The 9146-nt window shown below is 28.9% G+C and overlaps 1 protein-coding gene across 3 annotated transcripts in view; it reads right to left on the reverse strand.

Moving 5' to 3' along the window:
- The window catches only part of LOC107438557 (uncharacterized), a 52031-nt gene extending 45967 nt beyond the window's left edge, over positions 1–6064 (reverse strand). For 2 of the 3 annotated variants that reach the window (XM_071187632.1, XM_071187630.1), the window contains exon 1: positions 5917–6064. The gene's annotated coding sequence lies outside the window, so the exon portion shown is untranslated. Of the gene's footprint in view, positions 1–5837 lie in introns of all 3 variants that reach the window. The other variant, XM_071187631.1, reaches the window with a different exon arrangement.
- Positions 6065–9146: the final 3082 nt, after the last annotated feature.

Genomic DNA, 9146 nt, shown 5'->3' on the forward strand with positions numbered 1-9146 from the left:
CTTCGAAAAAATAAAAATATTTCAAATTTTAGCATAAAACTATTATCAACCATGTATTAGAATATATATACCCAAATTTTATCAAAATACACCCATTATTAACGGAGGTCCTCGGTCGCGGGTACCGGCACACACGTCCCCGGTTGCAGGCTCTTGCGTACCTGTGTGTGTGTGTGTGTGTGTGTGTGTGTGTGTGTGTGAGTGTGTGCGTGCGTGCGTGCGTGTGCGTGTGTATATACATATGTGTATTTATATACACATGTACATATACACATTGACCACTGTTAATCTGATTTTATGAGCTAGCTTAGTTACCACTGTACCACCTATAATCTACCCACTATGCCTTCTATTATAGTAATGATGGAACAAAAGATTTTTAAATTGGAAAAAAAGACTTAGGATTAGATTTTCCCTTTATCGCTGAAAAAGACACCGGCCTTTCATGCTGATTTTATGACCATAAATTACTAAAATGCTCAATATAATATTTTTCATTTGTTTTAACCAAAATTAATATAGACTAATGAAAAAAAGTATGAAAAATATGTTGAATAAAAATTTTGCTGTCAAGGGTTAAAGGGAAAAATATGATCTTTGCTAGAACAGCAGCAACGATTGCGTACACTTCAATTAGCATAATGTAACTTATTTTATTTTTCGATAACTAAAGAGACGAACAACCAATTCATGATTGATATAAGCAATCATATATCAATTAAATAACTATAACACTTTGAATCAAGAGGATTAAAATACCATTGCAGTTAAATGAGAATTAGAGTTAAATTAGAGTATTATTATAAGGAAATGAGAGAAACTTTTGAACTTTAGCGATACGGATACCGTTAATGAGTAATATTATTGATAAATAATTATAGATAATTATAGATATTATAGATAAATTGTGGAAAATACTTGATTCCGTACTTTAACGGAGTGAATCACTTAATCTACACATTAGCTAGGTATTGTGCAAATTTACGGTTTTCAAGTTTTCTCCGCATGTGCTTCTTTACTTTTCACACTTTCTTTTTCTACAGATATCTTATTGTTTTTCTTCAAAGAAAGTCGTAAGGATTGTGTTTATTGTACCCATAGAATGATTATTTCAACATGGGTTAATCTATATTGTTCTAGCGACGATGGGTTAACCCAAGGATTGATGGGTTGGCTAGGTTCACATGGGTAAAAATTATTTTTCTGAGAACAGAAACCTTTAAAATATGAAGAAACACAATTCGATGGATACGGTGGATTTCTCTTTTTAACATTTCAACAGTGCGACATAAGGAGAAGAATTGTGGAAAAAAATATATTTTCTATCAACCAAATGTGCCAGCACCAACATTTTGCTTGAATTTTAACATCAACTCATGCTGTATGTTTACAATTAATTCTTTGTTGGTTACATTTCTCGGTAATTTCACCAAATATGCGTGTTTTTATTGCAACTTAGTTTAACCACGCGTTTTTGAACTTGCCAAATATTTCTATAGTTTTATGAACCACTATTAAGTTTCGTTTCGAAATTATGGAAGAAATATTGGAACAAATAATTCTGTAAATAATATTGGAAAAAAATTGTTTGTGAAAAATGCTAGATAGAAATTTTGCGAAAATATATTGAAGGTATAAATAAATCTACAACCCTTATACATTTTAAGCAAATTTAAAATAACATTTACGAGAATTTTGATGCGCATTCAAGGAATAGAGATAAAATAAAACAATTTGCTTCTCCATTACAACTGACTATTTTTCTATTTATTGCACTTTAGTTACATACATTTTATTTTGGAATTTAAGAACCGAAAATTATTTTCTTAAAATTACTACTGACGATTTAAAATTTTACTATTTTTGTATATCATCAAAAAAAATTAATATTTTCATTGGCCAAGAAGTATGTATCTTTTTTTTTAATAATTATCGATATAACATAAGTAATTATTAAATTTTAAAACAAAAATACACATTCATTTTTTTATGACACGCTTGTTATTTCACGCTCTAAATTAGTTATTCTTACTTTATATTATATCGTATTAATATATTTGCTTACTCTTTATGTTATCTTTGTGCTACTTGTATGCTTGATTTACAAACTAATTTTGCTTTGAAAATTAATGTATATATCATTCTAAATTAGTTATTCTTACTTTATATTATATTGTATTAATACATTTACTTACTCTTTATGTTATCTTTGTGCTACCTGTATGTTTGATTTACAAACTAATTTTGCTTTGAAAATTAATGTATATATCATTCTAAATTAGTTATTCTTACTTTATATTATATCGTATTAATATATTTACTTACTCCGATGTGCATCTGATTTTACCATTATAATAAATTTTAGTGCTACTGAATGCATGGAACATTACTTAGGTGTAAAGTAGTTGCAACCTTTTTAGTGCACGTGCATTCAACTTTTTTTTCGCTTTTTTATTACTTTACGCATTTTACACTTTGTTCATACTAAAAACCCTTAATGAATATTTTTTTAGAATCTTTTTAAAATATAAAAAAAAACAATGTACCTTAATAGTCACACGTTAATATTTAAGTGAGAAAGAATTAAAACGTGTTGGAATTTTGACCAATCACTGGCAATCAAAATAGAAAGAAACTGGGTTTGCTTAAAAACCCTTCACAAAATTATGATCCCAAAAAGGAACTTTTACAAAATTCCTAACTACTTAAACAAACTTCTCTAAAGTCTCAAAATTCTGCACCTTTAATTTTTCTGTTTAAAGTCTTATCTATACTTTATATACGTGGATATTACAGTAAAATCATATCCTTCAGAAAATAAAATCTTTGCCTTATTATAAAAATAATTTTCACAGAGTTCTATGTTGATTTTTACAAAATTTGAAATTATTTTCCCAAAAAACCAAATTTCGGACCGACCTCGGAATCACTATTAAGTTTAATACGAACAAAGGAGAAAATAAAATTATCCAAAACCAATTTACTCATAAAAACCATTTCATTTGAGTATATCTAACATGAAGTTGGAAATAAGGATATATATGTTGCAAAGCGAGCAAAGAATATTGTCTAAAAAATTGACATACTAAATCTTGAAATACTAAATTAAAGAAACCTGTTGAGTAACAAAATCTAATCTCGCAGCTTACTCAATTTTATAAGACAATTACTGTTCAAATTTGCTATACAAACAATGATACTAAAATATTTGCATAAATAACGAATTGTAAATATGAAATTTTTATAACTGACACATCCATATGTTTTCTCATCAAGATTTTATCAAAAGCTTTTCGTGAATCGCTTATCCAGCCTTTATTTTTTATTAACATCGCTCAAGGTAAGTCTTGTATCACTATCAATTTCAAGTCCTAAACAATTACTTTTAATCCGCTTGAAAAAACCATCTCCCAAATAAGAATTTCACTTTTCTGCTCGAAAAGGTTTAGTCTAGACAAAATACTTGCATAATTTTCATTACAATTCCAAAAATTTCCATTTTACACCCACACACACGCACACCCACACACATACATATATATATATATATCGATTGCATCTGGCACGGAATGTTGATGGAATGTTGACGGAATGTTCGACAATTGGATCGAATTTGCCAGGAAATACCGCAAGAGACCATCCGGGAGCATTATCGGTCTATGCCACGCCGTGTGGCAGTATGTATCCAGGCTAGAGGCGGGTCAACACCTTATTGAACTTGTTACTGTAACTCTGCAATAAAATATTCAATTGTTCTGAAATTTTAATCATTTACTATTCTGTACATTGTCTTCCTATCCACCAATTTTCGTTTCAATCGGACAACTCCTTCTTAGTGCGTCGATTTTTTTGTTATAGAGTATATATATATATAGGTATTATGATCTAAGCTCTCAAGAATGACGTAGCTCTCATACATTGACAAAATTTCAAAATACCTTTAGAACAAAAAATTGCGACACTAGCCTTTTTCTGTGCATCGCCGTTTTTTGTGACCATTAACGAGGAAAAGAGTGCGATTAAAACTTCTTAAAAAAAGAGAAGAAAGAAAATTATAAAGTAAACATTTTGTGTTTTTTTTAAACATTTTAAAATATCGGTCCTTATTTGTCAGACATGTTCATACTTTCTTCTCTGTTTTTGAAGTTTCTTATCGTTCTCTCTTGACTACGAACGAGAAAAGAGAGAGGGGGAACTTTCAAAACAGAGAAAAAATTGAAAAAGAAAGCATTTTATGATTTAAAAATTTTTGTCAAATTCGTTCTCATTTGCCCGACGTGATCATTGTTTCTTTTCTGTTTTTAAAGTCTTTTTTATCGTTTTCTCATGACTACAGACGAGAAAAGTGTGGGAAAAAGCATTTTAAAACAGAGAAAAAAATTTAAAAAAAAGCATTTAATGTTTTAAAAATTTTTGACTTGTCTGTCCTTACTTGTCCGACGCGTCCGTTGTTTCTTCTCTGTTTTTGAAATTTTTTATCGGTCTCTAGTGACTGCGAAAGAGAAAAGAGTGAGAAAAAAAGCTTTTTAAAAGAGAGAAAAATTACAAAGAAAGCATTTTATGGCTTAAAATTTTTTGACATGTCCGCCTTTACTTGCCCGACATATCCGTAGTTTCTTCTCTGCTCTTTAAGGTTTTTATTACGCTCTCTTCTCTTCAGTGATCATGAAAATAGCTCAGCATAGCAAAAGCTTCCAGTTTTGAAATAGCTGAATTAATCAGTGTTTCCATGCAAAAATCTTTAAATTATTCAGTTTCTTTTGGCAAAATCCCTATGAAACTATTTATTACAGAATAATAGTAATAATTTTGATAGTTAGAATAATTTTAAATCATCTAAGAAAATTCAGTCCACTAAAACCCTCTGAAAATAAAAAAGAGCACCTACGATTGCTATAAATTGAACATTTTGAATTATGGTAATTGATAGATGTGAGATTGATGAATAAAATATTTTCTCCAATACAATGGATTAAAAAATTTAAATAATTAGTTTCTCGATAGCACAATAGGTGAACGATTCCGTTTCACGATCAATTCTCTCTAGTTTCATAAGTAGTGTACTACCAACTTCTGGTTTTTAAATATTTGAAATAATCAGTTTCTTTATGCAAGAATAGTTTATACGTTCAGTTTCTTTATGCAAAAATAATTTAAACAATCAATTTCTTGAAATATATTCCCAAAGACGGATTCCTTTTATCATACTGGAACCAAATATATTTTTATGCAAAAAATTATTTCTCATACGAAAAAAACATCATAAGAAAAAAGTATTCGTTCTCATGCCAATACAGAAACTAAAATCAGTTTAAACAGATAAAATAATTAAAATCGTTTTCAAAATTAGAATTTCATAATTACTGGGAAAACAGTGAAAGATCAATTTGATACCTGAAATAATAGTGAAATCTTTATCCTATTAAAAACATTTTACAATAAATTAAATACAAATTCTTTAAACAAAAAATTTTTTGTACAAAAATTTTTAAAATAATCAGTTTCTTCATGCAAGAATAGTTTAAATGTTCAGTTACTTTATGCTGAGAATAGTTTAAATGCTCAGTTTTTTTATGCAAAAATAGTTTAAATAATCAATTTCTTGAAATATATTCCCAAACACGGATTCCTTTCATCAGATCGGAAACAAATATGCGTTTTTACAAAAATTACCTTTCATGGGAAAAAATATCAGAAGGAAAAAAAACCATGAAAAAAAGTATTCGTTTTATGTCAAAACAGAGACTAAAATCAGTTTAAACCAATAAAATAATTAAAATCGTTTTAAACTTATAATTCACAGTTACGGAGAAAATAATCAAAGAGTAATTTCATACCTGAAACAATAATGAAATCTTAAGTATCCTATAATAATGTTTCGTCAATGAACAAAAAATCTAAAAAAGTTTATTTTACCTGAAATATTTTAAAAGAATAATTTATTCGATGTAGTACGAGCTTCCTCCAGCAGCATCTAAGACCCAAGATTTCGCTCTGATTTTTGCGGACTTCGTTGTTTTTGGCAGAGCGCGAAACTAAAATGCACGGATCTAGATGTATTCTGACTTTGACTCCGCCCACATGCTACTCTTCTGCCAATCAGGAAGCATCATAATGTCTCCCAAAAGAGCAAAACGGTTTATATTTTCTTTTTCTTTTTTTTTTAAAAAAAAAAGAAGAAAAAAAGAAAACAGGGCATTTCAAATGTAAAATTACCTATCATCTTTTAGAAGAAATGTCTTTGGTAAAATGCGTGGGAAAAAAGACTATATTTAAAAGCTATATTTCAAACAAAGACAATAACTCAATTTCTTCATTGTAGTTTGTTTTTAAATAAAAAAAACAGGCAAGTAAAAATCTTAAAAATGAAGTTGATGCAAGAAATTGTATGGGAAAAAATTTAAGGCCGATTTAAATATGCTCAGTTCGTATAAAATATTTGTTTTAACGCTTAACATTACATAAATAGGTTGCAATATACAGTGATTGAGTGAATAAACAGGGTATTTAAGACGTATATATATTTAAAGAATTCTTGTCATAAATAAAGACAAAAAAGAATGTAGCTTAGAAGTCGAGCGATAAAAACGCTATCAGCCTTTGTGGAATCATTATTGAAGAAACGTTATGAGAAACTAGTTTGATTGCCTTGCGAAACTTGGAGTATTTCTAATAATCTCGTTTAAATTTTCTGTTTCCATCAGCAATCAAACAAGTTATGTTTTCAGTCCCGCCTTCCTTAGTAGTGAATCGTTAAGCAGTTTCGCTCTTTCCTTGCTAGATGTAGATTTTCATGCATCAAAAATCGGTTTTTCTATGTTATTGAATAAAAACATAATGCCTAGCATAAAAAAATAATTCTGTGCTATATTATGTATTGTAGAAATGTTATGTACAGTGAGGGAAAAAAAGGAATCTTCCTGAATAATTTTTGATTAAATGATTGCATTTTTACGTCTTAGATTCACACTTAATGCTCTGAGGTCCTAGCCTTATATACGCTAACTAATTAGTGCAGACAATATTTTAAATTAGAAATCAGTTCCAAAAATTTTCTTTCTCTGAATAAACAATGAATTTGGATTTTTCACTCACAAATTATGGGGAATAACCGAAATCAGTTCCAAAAGTTTGCTTTTTCTGAATAAACAAATGAATTTGGATTTTTGACTCACAAATTATGGGGAATAACCGAAATCAGTTCCAAAAGCTTGCTTTTTCTAAATAAACAATGAATTTGGATTTTTGGCTCACAAACTATGGGGAACTACCGAAATCAGTTCCAAAAGTTTGCTTTCTCTGAATAAACAATTAATTTGGATTTTTGACTCACAAATTATGGGGAATTACCAAAATCAGTTCCAAAAGTTTGCTTTCTCTGAATAAACAATGAATTTGGATTTTTGACTCACAAATTATGGGGAATAACCACAATCTGAAGAATATGGTTCCAATAGTTTAGGCTGGAGAGCAGGAAAAAGTTTGATTTTCTTAAAGTTAACTATACTTTTTATGTTTTTCGCTATAATTCGAAAACTTTTTAATTGAATCAAAATATTTTTACTCACTATTATAAAAATTCGGTTTGGCGACTGTAATTCTATATAAAAAAAACATTTTTTTATTAAATTTCATTATTTTTATTCATTTATCTAAGAATAGTCAAAACAGCTTTTAATTGTAAGGTATAAAAATTTTTTCATAATTTAAAAGAATGTAATTTTAAACCGAAAAAGACATTAATATTTATATGGCTGAAATTTGATTGAAATCGGTGAAGTAATTTCGGTGTAATAAAATTTCAAAAAGTAGAATATTTAAAACCTAATTTCTCGAGAGCTATTTCTTTTCTATAGTACAGTGCATCGAAAAAAAAAACGAAAAAAAAACGGACCACACTGAATAACTTTTGATCTAATGACCGGATCTTCACGTTCAAGGACTCAGTCTTAATGGTCCAAAGTTTGGACCCCTTAATGTTAATTTTACTTTTGTGCATATTTCGCTATAACTGGAGAGTTTTAAAAAAGCCGCAAATTTGAAACTCTATTTCTCAGGAATTATCCAGCCGATTTCGCTAAAATTTTGTATTTTGCCATGTAAAATTAGATACTTTAAAATTATATAAAAATTCATATTCCTTACGATTCAAAAAATTTTTTGATTGTTATTAAATAATATAAGAAAAAAATAGTAAATATTTACTAAATTTATTTTTTGCATGGAATTTTCTGTGGATTTTATAATTGTGTGCAAAAATGTTTCAATTCGTTTAAAAAGTTCTCAAGATATGGCGAAATACGTAAAAAGTAAAATTAACATTAAGGGGTCTAAACTTTGAATGACTCTCCTAACCAAACTTTTGGGGCCATATTTCCCAGATTGCGTCAACGCCCTATATTATTGGAGTCAAAATTCCGAATCCGTCGGAAAAAAAGGTAGGTTCATTCAGTGAAAGTAAGTTTTCTTGTCTGATTTCGTAACTTAAATTATCGTCAGGACTAATTAGCATATTTGAGATCAAACCCCTCGAATCATTAAGATTGAGTCCTAGAACGAGAAGATTCGATCATTAGATCAAAAGTTATTCAAGGTGTTCCGTTTTATTTATTTATTTTTTCGCACTGTGCATTGAGTTTCAAAAAAACGCTACTCCATCTATAACGACTGAATTTTGTAAGGCAATATTAAAGACAAAATTTACGCAAAAAGTTCCTAAACCATAGCTGAACTCAAAAATATCGTTCATCGAAAGCATCAAAGTCTCGATACTTCAATGAGTTTTTCAGAATACTCCTGCTCCACATTATAGACATTGGAGGCAAGTACATGACATAAAGGCTGTTTTTGTCTCAATGCTTGATCCAAGAGTTCCCTTGTCTTCTGAATTGGGATCAAAATTACAAGGCTACGACGCAAAACAGACAGTCATAAGCTCAGAATTGGGTCTGCTGTTCAAAGCCGCATATAAAATTAAAATAAATAATAGCATTAAATCAACTCAAACTATGAATATAGCTCTTTTTTTACTTAAAAAAAATGCCTTTGATATATATTTCTTATATTTCTTAAAAATAGATTTTGCGTCGAAAATATGTAATAAAAAATGCATCATATGAGGCTTTTTATATTAAATCATCGTTTTA

Source organism: Parasteatoda tepidariorum, chromosome X1 (genome assembly GCF_043381705.1).
Source record: "Parasteatoda tepidariorum isolate YZ-2023 chromosome X1, CAS_Ptep_4.0, whole genome shotgun sequence".
NCBI classification, from domain to species: Eukaryota; Metazoa; Arthropoda; class Arachnida; order Araneae; family Theridiidae; genus Parasteatoda; species Parasteatoda tepidariorum.